Source organism: Rutidosis leptorrhynchoides, chromosome 7 (assembly GCF_046630445.1).
Source record: "Rutidosis leptorrhynchoides isolate AG116_Rl617_1_P2 chromosome 7, CSIRO_AGI_Rlap_v1, whole genome shotgun sequence".
NCBI classification, from domain to species: Eukaryota; Viridiplantae; Streptophyta; class Magnoliopsida; order Asterales; family Asteraceae; genus Rutidosis; species Rutidosis leptorrhynchoides.
In genome coordinates this window covers 240,427,291-240,448,039 of record NC_092339.1, presented here as the reverse complement: position 1 = coordinate 240,448,039, position 20,749 = coordinate 240,427,291, and positions in this window count along the sequence as shown.

The following is a 20,749-nucleotide window of genomic DNA, read 5'->3' as shown; positions in this document are numbered from 1 at the left end:
ACTTTAATAATTCACTTTAATAATTCAAAAATCTATTATAAATAGAATTCAATAGGTTTCATTATTTCATAGAAACTTGAAAATATATTTCTCTAAACTCTCTCAATCGATTTACATATATATATATACATATATATATATTTGCTCTATATTATTTCAAGATATTATTAGTATACATAAAATATTACGACGGAGTGATGTCCGAGTGATTTCAAAATAGTTTTTTGAATGAGTCGAAGCTAAGGAAATTATGGGTTATAGCTATGGAGGTGATGGGTATGGTTCATGGGTATGCTCGTGAGGTCAATCTAGTTTTTATCATCTCCGTTGCGTCTACGTACTTTCCTGTAATATTGAATCTCAATATTGATACGTGAGCACTCATAACTTAACTTTTATATATCAATAGTGTATCCCTGACTAGTGCTCGAGTATATAGGATTATGCATGCTTGTACATTCGATATTGTCCTTAGATAGGTTTGTTGAATCCCGAATTAGATACATATGCTACTGAGATAGGGTATATGATATGCATGTCATTGGAAAGCTAGCGAAAAATTAAGAACTTTTCATTTAGATATCGAATGGTTTCGATGAACGGATTTGAAGTTATAGTCAACTGAATTTTAGTATTATTGTTAAAATGATTATTATTACTATCGTCGTTATTATTTTAATAGAAATATCATTGTTATTATAAAATATCATTATTACTATTATGTTAGTATTATCATTTTATCATAATAACATTTTTCGTAAATATAAATATTGTTATTTTTTTATAGAATAATAATAATTATTATTACAAAATAATACAACTTTTACTTATTATTATTATGATCAATATTATTTTATCAAATAAATAGGGGATACAAAGATATTTTTCACCACGCGTAATATAATTACATTAATAATACTTACCACTATAGTTTTACGATATTAAGTGAACTTTATAAATTTTACTACTTAAGATATATAAAAGTATATTTTATCATATATAAACGTAAATATAAATTTTTATTAATAAATGACTTTTATTATTATAAAATCTAATAAATATATTTAAATATATAAAACGACTATAGCTAAGTTATATAATAAACACGTATAAATTTTAGAAGTCATTTTGGGTCAAGTTGACTTTTGCACATTAGTCTCGAGCATTAGGATTGTAGTACACTATGACTTAACCAAAAATTGTTAGACAAATATTGACCAACATATAATATATATAATTAATATAGGTTCATGAATCCGAGGCCAACCTTGCACTTGTTAAATGACGTTATATGTATTTTTACTACGAAATACAGTATGGTGAGTTTCATTTGCTCCCTTTTATATATATTTTTGGGACTGAGAATACATGTGCTGTTTTTATAAATGTTTTACGAAATAGGCATAAGTACTAAAACTAATTCTACGTGGGTTTAAACCAGAAATATACCCTTACCTTGGTAACATTAAACTACTTGTCTATGTACGGTAGGCGCGAATCCTAAAGATAGATCTATTGGGCCTGACAAACCCCATCCTGACTATGGGATGCTTTAGTACTTCGAGGTTATTTTAAACACACCTGATCTGGTGTACTTCAGAGGGTAAAACATGAACGTTAAGGCTTGTTACCGGGTGCCTACAACTTATAGAATACTTTTATACACTTGCGAGTGTACATATATTTATAAACGGAAATCTTGTGGTCTATTAATATATTGAAATGATTATTATGATAAACCTATGAACTCACCAACCTTTTGGTTGACACTTTAAAGCATGTTTATTCTCAGGTATTAAAGAAATCTTCCGCTGTGCATTAGCTCATTTTAAGGATATTACTTGGAGTCATTCATGGCATATTTTGAAAGACGTTGCATTCGAGTCATTGAGTTCATCAAGATTATTATTATGTCAATTATAGTTGGATGTATTATGAAATGGTGTGCATTCCGTCAACTTTCGTTGTAAAGAAAATTTGTCTTTTAAAAACGAATGCAATGTTTGTAAAATGTATCATATAGAGGTCAAAATACCTCGCGATGTAATCAACTATTATGAATCGTTTATAATGTATATGAACGGGTCCTTTCAGTTGGTATCAGAGCGGTGGTCTTAGCGAACCAGGTCTTGCATTAGTGTGTCTAACTGATAGTTGTTAAGATGCATTAGTGAGTCTGGACTTCGACCGTGTCTGCATGTCAAAAGGTTTGCTTATCATTTTTGTCGGAAATTGCCTGCTTATCATTCTTAGTCTAGACACGTCTTACTGCATTGATTGCATGAATAGTGTATAGACAAAATTAATATCTTAGCGTATCTGCTAATCCATATCTTAGCGTATCTGTTACTGTAAACTTTGCCTGACATATCCCGTAATTTACTCCGTAATCTACGAAATATTTTGCGCTATATATATAGATATTCTATGTAATTAGAATACCACCCGATAGCCGAAAAATCATTTCATATCGAAAAATTCTTTATTCAATCGAACAAAATGGAATTCGTCATTTGTTCAAGTCCCTCGAATTCCGATATGGAATCCCACTCAAGCTCCGAAAGCAGTGTGACCGGAATGGATCAACCAATTAGCCATCATCTATTATGAATGAATTGGGGATAGGTTCGTAGCCTCCTCAATAATTGGAGACAAGAAGAAGGTGATCCCTTCCATCCACCACATTGCCCTCTTGGCGATGAACCTGAAGCACTTACCAGCGAACCGGTCTGAAACACCATTTTCTCTCTCATTTTCAGAGTATCTCGTTACGATTATATACTACATCAAATTCTAGATTTTATTTATTCGCTCGTCCGAACCGACAATCACCCCGATGTAATAGAAGAAGTCAACGAGCTTCGCGCTCAAGTAGTGGCTTTAGAGAATATGGTGCAAGGGTTACAAACACCAACAAATAACGAAGTATTAATTCATAATTTCAATTTTATTGAATAAATACTCCGTAAAAGTTATGTAATTTCTAAAGTCTTTAGGGATTATTCAGTTCTAGTTTCAACCGTAAATCAAATGAGTTTAATTTAATATTAACTCATTAAATCTATGTTACATCTGAAGAAAATATGCACATATATATTTTCATAAAGACTGTAATAAAATTCTGTTGTACAAAATATTAATTGTGAAATTTTTTTTTAACGGATAGGTAATACCCGAGAGATATATAAATTCACAATTAATATATTACATTTTTCGAATCTGATTAAGCAAATCATCAACTATACTCTCAAAATCTCACAACAATATACATTCTTGTATAAAAATCAAAACAACCATTCTCACCCAAATTTGATTACGCATTCTGATTTTGACAAATCAAAATCCAAGTCATGATTTAACAGAAGACATCACTCTTAGATTCCTACATCTTTCAAAGCTATACTTTGACTTCAAAACCGTGTTAGAACATCATATGTATATTAACGATTACAAACTGTGTTCAAACTCTCCGAAGTTTTTGAAGACACTTCAAACAATGAACAATCGAGATGATGATCCAATCACATATTACCCACATTTATGTACCTAAAAAGCTCTCGAAGCCAAAGTCATAGTTCGACGCGTATCCGTGTCAGACCCTTTGGCATTTATTAGCTAAAATGACTTTTCAATTCCTTTTCAAAGTAGACAGTTTTGTCACAGCTCCAGCAAGTCAACTTCAACTTTTTAGTCGGACTAGTCTTATTATAACCTCGATAGATATGTTGCCCTTTCGTCATCGTTACTAGGGACCTTTCATATCTCGCCACCTTAGTAATAAACTTATCAACAACTTCAATTATCTTTGACTTTTCGAAAAATCATTATATTTATTGAAATCACATCATTTACTCATTCGCATCTTGTAATGAGAATTGTCATACGAATCATCGAAAAACAGTAACCAGTATTTTGAAATCTCGCAGCATGTCTACGCCAACAGTTATATGTGTACGCAAAATGTAGTGACCCGAACTTTTCCATGTTTATATATATTAATTGAGATTGATATTTACATGATTAAATGTTTCCAACATGTTAAGCAATCAAACTTGTTAAGACTTGATTAATTGAAATATGTTTCATATAGACAATTGACCACCCAAGTTGACCGGTGATTCACGAACGTTAAGACTTGTAAAAACTATATAATGACATATATATGGATATATATATAGTTAACATGATACTATGATAAGTAAACATATCATTAAGTATATAAACAATGAACTACATATGTAAAAACAAGACTACTAACTTAATGATTTTTAAACGAGACATATATGTAACGATTATCGTTGTAAAGACATTTAATGTATATATATCATATTAAGAGATATTCATACATGATAATATCATGATAATATAATAATTTAAAATCTCATTTGATATTATAAACATTGGGTTAACAACATTTAACAAGATCGTTAACCTAAAGATTTCAAAACAACACTTACATGTAACGACTAACGATGACTTAACGACTCAGTTAAAATGTATATACATGTAGTGTTTTAATATGTATTTATACACTTTTGAAAGACTTCAATACACTTATCAAAATACTTCTACTTAACAAAAATGCTTACAATTACATCCTCGTTCAGTTTCATCAACAATTCTACTCGTATGCACCCGTATTCGTACTCGTACAATACACAGCTTTTAGATGTATGTACTATTGGTATATACACTCCAATGATCAGCTCTTAGCAGCCCATGTGAGTCACCTAACACATGTGGGAACCATCATTTGGCAACTAGCATGAAATATCTCATAAAATTACAAAAATATGAGTAATCATTCATGACTTATTTACATGAAAACAAAATTTCATATCCTTTATATCTAATCCATACACCAACGACCAAAAACACCTACAAACACTTTCATTCTTCAATTTTCTTCATCTAATTGATCTCTCTCAAGTTCTATCTTCAAGTTCTAAGTGTTCTTCATAAATTCCAAAAGTTCTAGTTTCATAAAATCAAGAATACTTTCAAGTTTGCTAGCTCACTTCCAATCTTGTAAGGTGATCATCCAACCTCAAGAAATCTTTATTTCTTACAGTAGGTTATCATTCTAATACAAGGTAATAATCATATTCAAACTTTGGTTCAATTTCTATAACTATAACAATCTTATTTCAAGTGATGATCTTACTTGAACTTGTTTTCGTGTCATGATTCTGCTTCAAGAACTTCGAGCCATCCAAGGATCCATTGAAGCTAGATCCATTTTTCTCTTTTCCAGTAGGTTTATCCAAGGAACTTAAGGTAGTAATGATGTTCATAACATCATTCGATTCATACATATAAATCTATCTTATTCGAAGGTTTAAACTTGTAATCACTAGAACATAGTTTAGTTAATTCTAAACTTGTTCGCAAACAAAAGTTAATCCTTCTAACTTGACTTTTAAAATCAACTAAACACATGTTCTATATCTATATGATATGCTAACTTAATGATTTAAAACCTGGAAACACGAAAAACACCGTAAAACCGGATTTACGCCGTCGTAGTAACACCGCGGGCTGTTTTGGGTTAGTTAATTAAAAACTATGATAAACTTTGATTTTAAAGTTGTTATTCTGAGAAAATGATTTTTATTATGAACATGAAACTATATCCAAAAATTATGATTAAACTCAAAGTGGAAGTATGTTTTCTAAAATGGTCATCTAGACGTCGTTCTTTCGACTGAAATGACTACCTTTACAAAAATGACTTGTAACTTATTTTTCCGACTATAAACCTATACTTTTCTGTTTAGATTCATAAAATAGAGTTCAATATGAAACCATAGCAATTTGATTCACTCAAAACGGATTTAAAATGAAGAAGTTATGGGTAAAACAAGATTGGATAATTTTTCTCATTTTAGCTACGTGAAAATTGGTAACAAATCTATTCCAACCATAACTTAATCAACTTGTATTGTATATTATGTAATCTTGAGATACCATAGACACGTATACAATGTTTCGACCTATCGTGTCGACACATCTATATATATTTCGGAACAACCATAGACACTCTATATGTGAATGTTGGAGTTAGCTATACAGGGTTGAGGTTGATTCCAAAATATATATAGTTTGAGTTGTGATCAATACTGAGATACGTATACACTGGGTCGTGGATTGATTCAAGATAATATTTATCGATTTATTTCTGTACATCTAACTGTGGACAACTAGTTGTAGGTTACTAACGAGGACAGCTGACTTAATAAACTTAAAACATCAAAATATATTAAAAGTGTTGTAAATATATTTTGAACATACTTTGATATATATGTATATATTGTTATAGGTTCATGAATCAACCAGTGGCCAAGTCTTACTTCCCGACGAAGTAAAAATCTGTGAAAGTGAGTTATAGTCCCACTTTTAAAATCTAATATTTTTGGGATGAGAATACATGCAGGTTTTATAAATGATTTACAAAATAGACACAAGTACGTGAAACTACATTCTATGGTTGAATTATCGAAATCGAATATGCCCCTTTTTATTAAGTCTGGTAATCTAAGAATTAGGGAACAGACACCCTAATTGACGCGAATCCTAAAGATAGATCTATTGGGCCTAACAAACCCATCCAAAGTACCGGATGCTTTAGTACTTCGAAATTTATATCATATCCGAAGGGTGTCCCGGAATGATGGGGATATTCTTATATATGCATCTTGTTAATGTCGGTTACCAGGTGTTCACCATATGAATAATTTTTATCTCTATGTATGGGATGTGTATTGAAATATGAAATCTTGTGGTCTATTGTTACGATTTGATATATATAGGTTAAACCTATAACTCACCAACATTTTTGTTGACATTTAAAGCATGTTTATTCTCAGGTGAATATTAAGAGCTTCCGCTGTTGCATACTAAAATAAGGACAAGATTTGGAGTCCATGTTTGTATGATATTGTGTAAAAACTGCATTCAAGAAACTGATTTCGATGTAACATATTTGTATTGTAAACCATTATGTAATGGTCGTGTGTAAACAGGATATTTTAGATTATCATTATTTGATAATCTACGTAAAGCTTTTTAAACCTTTATTTATGAAATAAAGGTTATGGTTTGTTTTAAAAATGAATGCAGTCTTTGAAAAACGTCTCATATAGAGGTAAAAACCTCGCAACGAAATCAATTAATATGGAACGTTTTTAATCAATAAGAACGGGACATTTCACAAAACGTCTATCTCCTGGACTTACATACCTTGAATGTGAAGTTCTGAAAAATATTCTGAACTGCAAACTAGTTCTTGAAATGCTGACGAAGCATCAAAAACTGTAAACGATCTTAACAGTAAAAAGTTTGATGACAAAGAATAGTAAGGTGGTAAAGCTGAGAAAAAGAGAAGGTTTGAAACTGGAAAACGGATTGAACAGACTATGAAGGAGGCTGTGGACAAATCACAAAGACTAAATCTGCCTTCAAAGAATCCAAATGATTCAGTGCCTGCTAAAGTCATTAACGAATACCTTACTCTTTATTCTAAACCTTTACAGACAAATCTTCATCATCATCCATCAATATTAGAAATTCTAAGATATTATCATATCTTTCATTATAAATATCCGCGATATTTCTGAAGATATTTTCACAACTAATCTTATCTGAAGTCATTTATCTCTTTGCGCTATCAATGTTACATCATATAAGAAACTATTAGTTTCTATATTCTATAAACTTTCGAGTTTAAATTATGAATGTTTTGAAGTAGTGTTGGGAACTGAAGCATGAGTTAGTATAATATAATGACACTTGATCAACGTGATTATATTACAGTAAGTCATGCTGAGTTTCTAATGGGACATGACGATTCACAGACCATGCCGTCATCATGTTCCATGTTACACGACTCTTGTATTCTATTTAATCTCTAAAAATATCAAGAATATATTTTCTTGATGATTCGGTCTTTTCAGGGTATTCTGGTAAATTAACAAATCAAGATCGTGCCATTACCATTTCCTTCTTAGAACATTAACTATGTTCATTCTGAAATTCATATCTGCGAATACTGGACCATTACAAACGTTGCTTAATCGCAAGAAGAAGAAACGAAAGGACAAAACTCCAAAATAGAAATTGGAGTATAAATCGCAGCAAATAGAAGGGAGCATTAACTTGGATGTCAATGATTATAGAAGACAAAAGCAGGGGCTTTGAAATATAAGGGAAGATATAAAACCCAACAACCACCCAAAAATTATAAACCGTATATATCGATGCATATAGCAATATAAAGACACGGAAGAACTAAAAACACTATAAAACCGAGAATATAGTAGAAGTAAATAGATTCTTCCGGAGGCAGATGAAAAAGAAGAATGACAGATATGAAAGTGAGGAGTATATCGAGAATCAGTACTGGATGAAGCATATTGACAAATACTTTAAAATATGAGTTGAGGGAGAAAGAATAGAAGGTGTGAGTTGTAAGGAAACGAAGGAGGTGGATTTATAGTTAAATACCCGACAGAGAAATCAAGATGGATTATCGTATTAATTCGAAGAGAATCATAATCTCCTTAATCACCGAAGCATCAAATCCAACATAGATTACAAAGATTTTCTTTAAATTCAGAGATCAATTGTGATGACGTCAAAAGATATGACGAATCACTATAATCTTATTTCCTTCATTTACGATAACTTCCCTCATACGCTTTGAGTAATCGAATTATTTTATCCATACTTCTTAGACATGATAAAACTTCATAATTGTCATAATAACATTCTCATTGTTAGCCATAACGACCTCTATCAAATTTCGGGGACGAAATTTCTTTAACGGGTAGGTACTGTGACGACCTGGAAATTTTCGACTAAATTTAAACTTTATCTTTATATTATTCTGACACGATAAGCAATGTTTGTTAAGTTAAATCTCAAGGATTTTAAACTATGTTTATACAATCATTTAAACCTCGACCAAATTCCAATGATTCACGAACCATTAAATGAACATATATGAATATGTATGTATATGTGTATATGTTATAAATTGAAAATGTCAACAAAGTATTTAAAAGTATAATGCTTTATATGAATGTATTTGTTTCAATATGATTATCGACGAAATAAAAAAAAAATATTAAATGATTGAATTATCAGAAACATTGAATTATGATTACAAGTCTCTGTTGAGAGGTCCACTATGATTTGAGAAATCTATTCCTCTTAACGATATTCGGAATAATTTGTAAAGCTATTTATAAATAAAAATAAAAAGTGTCATTTACAAAAGTTAGACAAAAGCTATTGGAGAATTGGTTTCCATAATATTCTATTAATCTATTTTCAAACGTACAAAAACGTTTTCAGTTTAAAAAGAACTTTATTATTAAAACGTATATAACTTTTATAAATATCTAGAATCATTTTTGACAACTCATTACTTAACCCGTATAATAAATATAACGATATTTATATTTTATTTCATTAAATATATATAATGATTTAATTAATATTATATATATTTATACACGTATTATACATACATAGTTTTTATATTTTTACTATACTTTAACTTTACCTTTACTTTATTTTACCTTTACTTTAACTTTAATAATTTACTTTAATAATTAATACTTTAATAATTCATACTTTAATAATTCACTTTAATAATTCATACTTTAATAATTCACTTTAATAATTCATACTTTAATAATTCACTTTAATAATTCATACTTTAATAATTCACTTTAATAATTCATACCTTAATATTTCACTTTAATAATTCATACTTTAATAATTCACTTTAATAATTCATACTTTAATAATTCACTTTAATAATTCAAAAATCTATTATAAATAGAATTCAATAGGTTTCATTATTTCATAGAAACTTGAAAATATATTTCTCTAAACTCTCTCAATCGATTTATATATATATATATATATATATATATATATATATATATATATATATATATATACATATATATTTGTTCTATATTATCTCAAGATATTATTAGTATACATAAAATTTTACAACGGAGTGATGTCCGAGTGATTTCAAAATAGTTTTTTGAATGAGTCGAAGCTAAGGAAATTATGGGTTATAGCTATGGAGGTGATGGGTATGGTTCATGGGTATGCTCGTGAGGTCAATCTAGTTTTTATCATCTCCGTTGCGTCTACGTACTTTCCTGCAATATTGAATCTCAATATTGATACGTGAGCACTCATAACTTAACTTTTATATATCAATAGTGTATCCCTGGCTAGTGCTCGAGTATATAGGATTATGCATGCTTGTACATTCGATATTGTCCTTAGATAGGTTTGTTGAATCCTGAATTAGATACATATGCTACTGAGATAGGGTATATGATATGCATGTCATTGGAAAGCTAGCGAAAAATTAAGAACTTTTCATTTAGATATCGAATGGTTTCGATGAACGGATTTGAAGTTATAGTCAACTGAATTTTAGTATTATTGTTAAAATGATTATTATTACTATCGTCGTTATTATTTTAATAGAAATATCATTGTTCTTATAAAATATCATTATTACTATTATGTTAGTATTATCATTTTATCATAATAACATTTTTAGTAAATATAAATATTGTTATTTTTTATAGAATAATAATAATTATTATTACAAAATAATACAACTTTTACTTATTATTATTATGATCAATATTATTTTATCAAATAAATAGGGGATACAAAGATATTTTTCACCACGCGTAATATAATTACATTAATAATACTTACCACTATAATTTTACGATATTAAGTGAACTTTATAAATTTTACTACTTAAGATATATAAAAGTATATTTTATCATATATAAATGTTAATATAAATTTTTATTAATAAATGACTTTTATTATTATAAAATCTAATAAATATATTTAAATATATAAAACGACTATAGCTAAGTTATATAATAAACACGTATAAATTTTAGAAGTCATTTTGGGTCAAGTTGACTTTTGCACATTAGTCTCGAGCATTAGGATTGTGATACACTATGACTTGACCAAAAATTGTTAGACAAATATTGACCAACATATAAATATATATAATTAATATAGGTTCGTGAATCCGAGGCCAACCTTGCACTTGTTAAATGACGTTATATGTATTTTTACTACGAAATATAGTATGGTGAGTTTCATTTGCTCCCTTTTATATATATTTTTGGGACTGAGAATACATGCGCTGTTTTTATAAATGTTTTACGAAATAGGCACAAGTACTAAAACTAATTCTACGTGGGTTTAAACCAGAAATATACCCTTAGCTTGGTAACATTAAACTACTTGTCTATGTACGGTAGGCGCGAATCCTAAAGATAGATCTATTGGGCCTGACAAACCCCATCCTGACTATGGGATGCTTTAGTACTTCGAGGTTATTTTAAACACACCTGATCTGGTGTACTTCAGAGGGTAAAACATGAACGTTAAGGCTTGTTACCGGGTGCCTACAACTTATAGAATACTTTTATACACTTGCGAGTGTACATATATTTATAAACGGAAATCTTGTGGTCTATTAATATATTGAAATGATTATTATGATAAACCTATGAACTCACCAACCTTTTAGTTGACACTTTAAAGCATGTTTATTCTCAGGTATTAAAGAAATCGTCCGCTGTGCATTAGCTCATTTTAAGGATATTACTTGGAGTCATTCATGGCATATTTTGAAAGACGTTGCATTCGAGTCATTGAGTTCATCAAGATTATTATTATGTCAATTATAGTTGGATGTATTATGAAATGGTGTGCATTCCGTCAACTTTCGTTGTAAAGAAAATTTGTCTTTTAAAATCGAATGCAATGTTTGTAAAATGTATCATATAGAGGTCAAAATACCTCGCGATGTAATCAACTATTATGAATCGTTTATAATGTATATGAACGGGTCCTTTCAAAATTATATACTTTATTTATATATTGTTTCTTAAATTATATGTTATATTAAATTTGTATATATATTTAAGATAATTAATATCTATACATTTAGTTATTTTATTTTATTATATCTATATATATTTATATGTGATTAGTATTATTTTAAAATCAGTAGTTGTTGTATGTAAAAATTTAATAATATGTTTGAAAATATAGTTATATGAAACATTAATATAATTATTGTATATGTAATAAGTATATTTATTTATTTGTTATAATAATACTCATAATACAATATTAATCATAATAATAGTAATAATGGGGGCTCCGTTTTGAATGCGAGTTAAAAAAAAGTCTTGATCTATTTTGTAAAAAAAAAAAAAAATTTCGACATCTAACATTGAAGGGTTGTTCCTTTTGTGAAAGTTGCTTCTTTTAGCTTTCGGGTTTTATTTTTTTTTAAAAAGTTAGTAAATTGGGGGTTCGATTTGTATTTTAATAAAGTTAGGGGGTTAAGTTTGTGGAAATTGGAAAAAATATATGTATAAAGTGGGTTTAAGTTTCTAGAAATTGGAAAAAAAAATATGTATAAAGTGGGGGCTTGATTTGTATTTTAATAAAAGTTTAGGGGTTAAGTTTGTGAAAATTGGAAAAAGGAAGAGTGCTATTCATAAGATTTTGTCTATTAGTTATATATAGGAATATTACTAATTATAATACTTTGTTTAAAAAAAGTTCATAACCATAATTATTTTTATATCATAACCATCTTCATGTTTGAGTTCAAATTATAACCTATGATTTTATTGATCATCTTTTTATAAAAAAAAATCTTCATAATACATCTATTAACTTTACATTCATGTTCTAAATCTTAAACATTTTATAATCTTTTATAACATGACATATAGTCTTAATTATATTAGTAACCAATTCATAATACTTATAATCTTATATTATCACAATCTCATTCATAATATTACAATTATACTTAGTCAATTCCTAATTATTATCATTTTATAATAACAATAATAATTGTAGTAATAATAATAAATAAATAAAAATGATACTTAATAATACTTATATTGCTAATCCTAATACCAATAATAATACTAATAACAATAATACTTAGATAATAATAATAACAATACTAATAATAAATGATAAATAATAATCATAATAATAATAGTTATGATATAGAAAGCTACCTTTCAAGAAGAAAAAGTTTCAAAATAAACGGCTATGCCCGGACTCGAACCCGCGACCTCTCGCTAACCCATAAACACACCCAACCATTTAACCAAGTCTGTTTTTCTGAAATAATACTATATCCAAATATGCTTAAACCGTTTTTGTTTCAGTTCGGCCCAACAGAAAAACTGAATCATAGCAGCCCACGTAACAGTCCAATAACATGATTAAATGGATCCTTCTACTAGTCCTCGGCCCAAGAAGCAAGTCATGGCCAAAATATAAATAATCATGGATTCCGTTTTTTTTAATAGTATATGGTGAGCTGGATACAGCAACGAACGATATCTTTATCATCTTACTCACCAACATGGAATCATCATCTTATTATTTTAATTCTCATCATTAATTAACATCGCCACTTATCATCATTAATGTTCTTAATCATCATCTCTAAGGCATCATCAACACTATCTTCCTTCTCGTGAAATCCGTAGTAAAACACAAAAACAATAACACATAAGCAGTCAACAGTCGAACATCATCATACCTCTTCTTCATCGTATATCACGTATCATCATAGTACCATTATAATCATCATCACCATCGTTATCATTCTTGTAACATCATCACTGTAACTCTTCACTGTTCATCATCATCATTATCATTTAACTGTTCATCATCTTCTCCGCTTGTCATCATGAAATAGAAACCGAAGGGTGGTGTTGGTTTTTCATCGTGACCGGAGGTGGGTTGCAATGGTGGCTCACAGTTGAAAAGGTTTGAGGTGTGAAGCTCATGGTGGTAGAAAATTCAAAGTGATGGTGTCGTGACTTGCAGGAAAGAAAGAGAGAGAGAGAGAGAGACGTAAAGAGAGAGAGAGATGAATAGAGAGAGATGGACGTGATGGTGTCCGGTGGTTCACTGTGGTAGTCGGTGGACTGTGGTGGTTGTGATTATGGTGGCCGGTGATGAGGAGATGGTGCCGAGTGGGTTTATAATGGGTGATCGACCACAAGGGTGTTCGGTTATGTTCAATGATAATCAATGATGGTGTTTGTGTTATGATTTAGAACAAGTGGTTATTAGGTTATGATTTGCAACTTAGCAGAATCATGTGTGTTATAACATGATTTGATGAAAGTGGTGTCATTTGGATGTAGTAATGATATGGTAATAGTAATATTTGGAACGTAGCAAGTGGCTCAAATGGTTGATGTTTTAACAAGAATGTAATGATCGTTCGGTGTTAATCAAACTCAAAAACAACAGTAGAAGCATATTGTTGTAGTAGTAACAAATTAGCAAGGTGATGTGGGTTATTGTGTTAGATGAGAAGAGAAAACAAGTGGTTTACAGTTCTATGAAGTGGATAGTGGCTTTTAAATTCATCACATAATACTTCGTATGTAAATATATAGATATAGACATATAATAAAATAATATATATAATAATAATAATATATTATAGTATTCTTCAATCAATGCTATGTGAAACAGAAACAAACAGTAAGCCATCGAAAAATTTGGATTGTTTTTACTGACAGTTTTTCACGAACTGTTATATCGTACTTCTTTGTTACTTAGTGGCGAATAAAAGTGTTCAGAAAAATCCCATATTTTTCAGTTACCTATATTTATTTATTTTGGTCATTATGGTATAAAATTCGATCATTAAATATTAAATAAAAATACATTAATTATTCACCCCCAATCCCAAGTAAAATATAAAAAATTTTAAAATTCAACCAATAGTTCCTAAATACATTTTTAATAAGCCTAAAATTTATATTACTCATTTTCGTATCACCGTTTATTTTAAAATTACATAAGTTTGAATTTAACTTGCTTAATATCAATCAGAACATTAAACGAGTACTACGATCATTTAATATTTATTTTTAATATACTTTATTTATATATAGTTATGCTTTTTAAATAATAATTATTATAATATCTTATTTTTATTTTTATTTTACATAATTAATTTTACATCCAACAACATATAATGTTCCAAATTATCTTCCAATTTCCATATATATATATATATATATATATATATATATATATATATATATATATATATATCTATATATATATATATATATAGATATACACACATAACTATTTATAATTAATTGTTCGTGAATTGCCGAGAATGGTCGAAAGTCAAATGCATATATGAAATAGTTCAAAATTTTTGAGACTCAACCTAACAGACTTTGCTTGTCGTGTCAAAAATATATAAAGATTAAGTTTAAATTTGGTTGGAAATTTCCGGGTCGTCACAGTACCTACCCGTTAAAGAAATTTCGTCCCGAAATTTGAGTGGGATCATCATGGTTAACAATAAGAATGTTTTCATGACGAATATGAGATGATAAATAGAGTTTTACTACTGTTGAGTAATATGGATAAGATAATTCGACTACTTGAAGAGTACGAGTGAAGCTATCACAAAAGAGTGAAATGAGAAAATGAAGGTTCGTCTTAATCGGCGACGTAATCACGGTTGATTTCTGAAATTCAATGGATTTTAGAGGAAATCTTCGTGATAAGATTTGGTTCTTCGCTAATTAAGGAAATTATGATCTTCTTTGGTTAAATGCATTAATCTTTTTTGATTGCCCTGTCGGATATTTTACTATAAATGAACTTCTTTCGTTCCATTGTTTCCACAACTCACACCTTCTATTCTTTCTCCCTCAGTTCAAACTTTTTTTCCTCTTCTCGACTTTTAGTCAAACAAATAATGATCCGGAATTCGTAGATATGAAATTCGGAATGAACATAGTTAATGTTCTAAGAAGGAAATCATAATAGCATGATCTTTATTGGTTAAATTACCAGAATTCCAGAGAAAAGATAGAACTATCAAGAAATTATGTTCTTGATATGTTTATATATTAGATAGAATGTAAGAGTCGTGTAACATGGCACATGATGACGTTATGATCTGTGAATCATCACGTTCCATTAGAAACTCAGCATGACTTACTGCAATATAATCACATTGATCAAGTGTCATTATATTATACTAACTCATGCATCAGTTCCCAATACTACTTAAAAACATTCAAATTTTAAAATTCGATTTTTTTCTTCAGAATTTAGAAATTAAAATCGTTTCCTTTCTGATGTAACACTGATATTGTGAAGAGATAAGTGATTTCAGATAAGAATAGTTATGAAAATATCTTCAGAAATATCGAGGATATTTATAATGAAAGATACGATGATATCTTAGAATTTCTAATATTGATGGATGATGATGAAGATTTTTTCGTAAAAGTGTGGAGTCAGGTGCAAGGTATTTGTTAATGACTTCAATAGATATTGATTCATTTGGATTCTTTGAAGCAGGTTTAGACTTTGTGATTTGTCCATAGCCTCCTTCATGATTTGCTCAATTCGTTTTTCAGTATCAAGCTTTTGAGTTTTCTCAACATTTCATTCTTTATCATCAAACTTTTGACTGTTAAGGCAGTCTTCAGTTTTCGCTGCTTCATCAGCTTTTTCAGAATTCGGAGATCTGATTCGTAAGCTAGAGTGCTTTTCAGGAATTTAGAGATTCCGAATTGAAATTCATCAGTCCAGAAGATATACGTTATATATAGATGTATAATTATTGACGTAGGAACGCTGCAAAATTCGAGAATTAATGATTAATGCTTCTCGGTATTTGGTATAGCAACTATCGTTACAAGATCCAGATGAGTAGGTTATAGGGTTTCAATGAATATAATAACTTTCCAGAAAGTCAAAGATCAATGATGTTGAAGGTAAGTTTACTGCTAATGTGGTGGAATATAAACGGTTCTCCGGTAACGATTATGAAAGGCAAGTTTATATATAAAGGTTATAATAAAGTTAATCCGAATGAAGTCGAAGTTAATTTGCTGGAGCTGTGACAAAATTAGCTAATTTAGAAAGGGATTGTATGGCTATTTTTGGTAATAACAACGCCAAAGGAGCTAGCACAGATATGTGTTAAACGTTTACTCAAGTTCCGAGTGTTTTTAGGTATATAACTATATGTATCAATCTTTTCTTCCGTAGATGAAGTGCGGTTGGTTCATCCTATCGATTGAAGTGTTTTCAAGAATTATGAAAGGTTTGAATCGCAGACTGTAATCGTCGAGATACAAATGAGGTTTAAGATGAAATCAAGTGGCAAACTTGAAGAATTGTTTAGTTTCATATGTTATAATAAATATTTTTAATTCATTTTAGTTGTCCAATGTTATTAGTCCACAGTCAATAGTCCACAGTTAACAGTCCAATAATTCATATATAGTTTAATATATAATATTCGAATTAATTAATACGTATCGTGCCCCGTGTACATGTCTCAGACTCCATCACAACTCAAAGTATATATATTATTTAAGAATCAACCTCAACCCTGTATAACGAACTCGAACATTACAGCATATAGAGTGTCTATGGTTATTCCAAATAATATATATAGATGCGTCGATATGATATGTCAAAATATTGTATACGTGTCCCGACATTTAAAGTGCGTAAAATAAATAACAGAAATTAAATGACGATAAATAAAATTGCGAGAATTTAAATTGCGATAAATAAATTGCGATAAATAAATTGCGATAAATAAATTGCGATAAATAAAATGTAATACGAAATTAACAGTTAGCTAGGAATAGTTAGCGTGGATTCTTAACAAAATTTCTCATAATTAATTTGTTTGTTTTTAACAAATTTTATTTTGTCCGATGTTTTCTTCAATATGCCACTTGTTGGATTCTGATAAGTCAAAATCCAAATATGAAATTGAATGAAAATGGTTATTCTGTGGTGAAATGATTCGTATATTCGTGGATGTAAGTAGGATAATAAATGACCGTTGAATCAGATTCGAAAAATGTACAGTGTAACTTATTAATGTGAAGTCTAAATATTCCTCGGGTATTACCTACCAGTTAAAATATTTTCACCATTAACAGTTTGTACGAAAAAAATTTTAATTACAATCTTTATGAAAATATACTTACATATATATTTTCTTCAGATGTAATCATGGATTTAATGAGTCAATTATGATATTAATCTCATTTTATTTACCGTTATAACTAGAATATATAATCTCTAAAACATTAGAGATTACATAATCGCCATGAAGAACGAAGATAATTGATGTAGAACGATACGTTGAATGATGATTATACTTGAGGTACAGAATGAGATGTTGAGGCATGGATTGTTGATGGTACTGGTGCTGTTACAGATGGTATTGTTGGTGTCTGTGATGTTGCTGAGGCTGGTAAATTTTGCACCATATTCTCCAAATTGATTACTCGAGCGCGAAGTTCGTTGACCTCTTCTATTATTCTGGATGATTGTCAGTCGGAATGAGTGAATGAATAAGGTTTAGAATTTTAGATAGAATATAATCGTGGCAAGGTATTTGGGAAATGAGGATGAAAATGGTGTTTCAGACTGGTTCGCCGATAAGTGCTTCAGGTTCTTTGTCAAGAAGGGAATGTGATGGATGGAATGGATCGCCTTCTTCTCGTCTCCGTTGATTGAGTCGACTACGAACTCATCTCCAATTCATCCCGAATAGATGATGGTTAATCGGCTGGTTCATTCTAGTCACACTGTTTCGGAGCTTAAGTGAAATTCTATTTCGAAATCAGAGGGACTTGAACAAGTGGCGAATTCCATTTCGTACGATTGAATAAAGGATTTTTCGATATGAAATGATTTTCGAATATTGGATGATATTCTAACTACATAGAATGTCTATATAAAATAGTACTAAAGATTTCGTAGACTACGGAGGAATTTTCGGCATATGTCAGGTAAGTCTACAGTAACAGATGCGCTAAGATATGAATTATCAGATACACTAAGATATGAATTTTTATCTATACACTATTCATGCAATCAATGAAGTAAGATGTGTCTAGACTAAGAATGATAAGCAAATAATTTTCGCCACGAAATGATAAGCAAAACTTTTGACATGCAGACACGGTCGAAGTCCAGACTCATTAATGCATCCTAACAACTACTAGTTAGACACACTAATGCAAGACCTGGTTCGCTAAGACCACCGCTCTAATACCAAGTTTAACGACCCGTCCTAATCCATCTGGACGAATACATTACATTTGGTTACATCGCGAGGTACTTGACCTCTATATGATACATTTTACAAATATTGCATTCGTTTTTAAAAGACAATCTTTCTTTACATCGAAAGTTAACGCATGCATACCATTTCATAATATATCCAACTATAATTGACTTAATAATAATCGTGATGAACTCGACGACTTGAATGCAACGTCTTTTGAAATATGTAATGAATGACTCCAAGTAATATCTCTAATATGAGCAAATGCACAGCGGAAGGTTTCTTTCATACCTGAGAATAAACATGCTTTCAAGTGTCAATCAAAAGGTTGGTGAGTTCATAGGTTTATCTTAAAACAATAAAATTCATCATTTTGATAGACCATAAGATTTAAATGCTGCATGGTACAAATGGGGCCGAATCCTACACCCACCTGTAATGTACATGCGATATCTTTTAAATACAGTACACCTTTCTCGTGTACGCAATCCATTTTTCATAAATCTTAGTAACCGTACACATATCTCGTGCACAAAAACTAATACACATAACCTGTGTATAAAAATCATTCTCTCGATACATAACATTCACATCAATTGGTAGCAATTATCATGTCCACATAATTCAATGGTGGAAATTATCATGTCCACATAATTCAATGGTGGCAATTATCATGTCCACATAATTCAGAGGTGGCAATTATCATGTCCACATAATTCAATGGTGGCAATTATCATGTCCACATAATTCAATGGTGGCAATTATCATGTCCACATAATTCAATAATAATCCGCAGAACTTCTGTCTGCATAATAATTCATTCGAGAAATGTTTTGCTTGTGTTTATCTTGTCAAACATTTATAAAAGCATTTCATGTATTCGCAGTTCAAAATATATTTCAAAAGCATTTAATAAAGCAGTTGTAAATACAGCGCATGTATTCTCAGTCCCAAAAATGTAAAGAGTAAAAGTGAATCAAATGAACTCACGATACGATATTTTATAGTAAAAATATGCATACGACAGCACTCAACAAGTGCAGGGTTGGCCTCGGATTCACGAACCTATATCAATTGTATTTTTATTAACACATATAATAGAAATTACATAATTTCATTTATTAATATATATTACTTATATATTTGTAATTATATAGAATTTATACTACTTTCTATTAAAAAATATATACTTTATTTATATATTGTATCTTAAATTATATGTTATATTAAATTTGTATATATATATTTAAGATAATTAATATCTATACATTTAGTTATTTTATTATATATATATATATATATATATATATATATATATATATATATATATATATATATATATATATATATATATATATATGTGATTAGTATTATTTTAAAATCAGTAGTTGTTGTATGTAAAAATTTGATAATATGTTTGAAAATATAGTTATATGAAACATTAATATAATTATTGTATATGTAATAAGTATATTTATTTATTTGTTATAGTGATACTCATAATACAATATTAATCATAATAATAGTAATAATATTACTAAT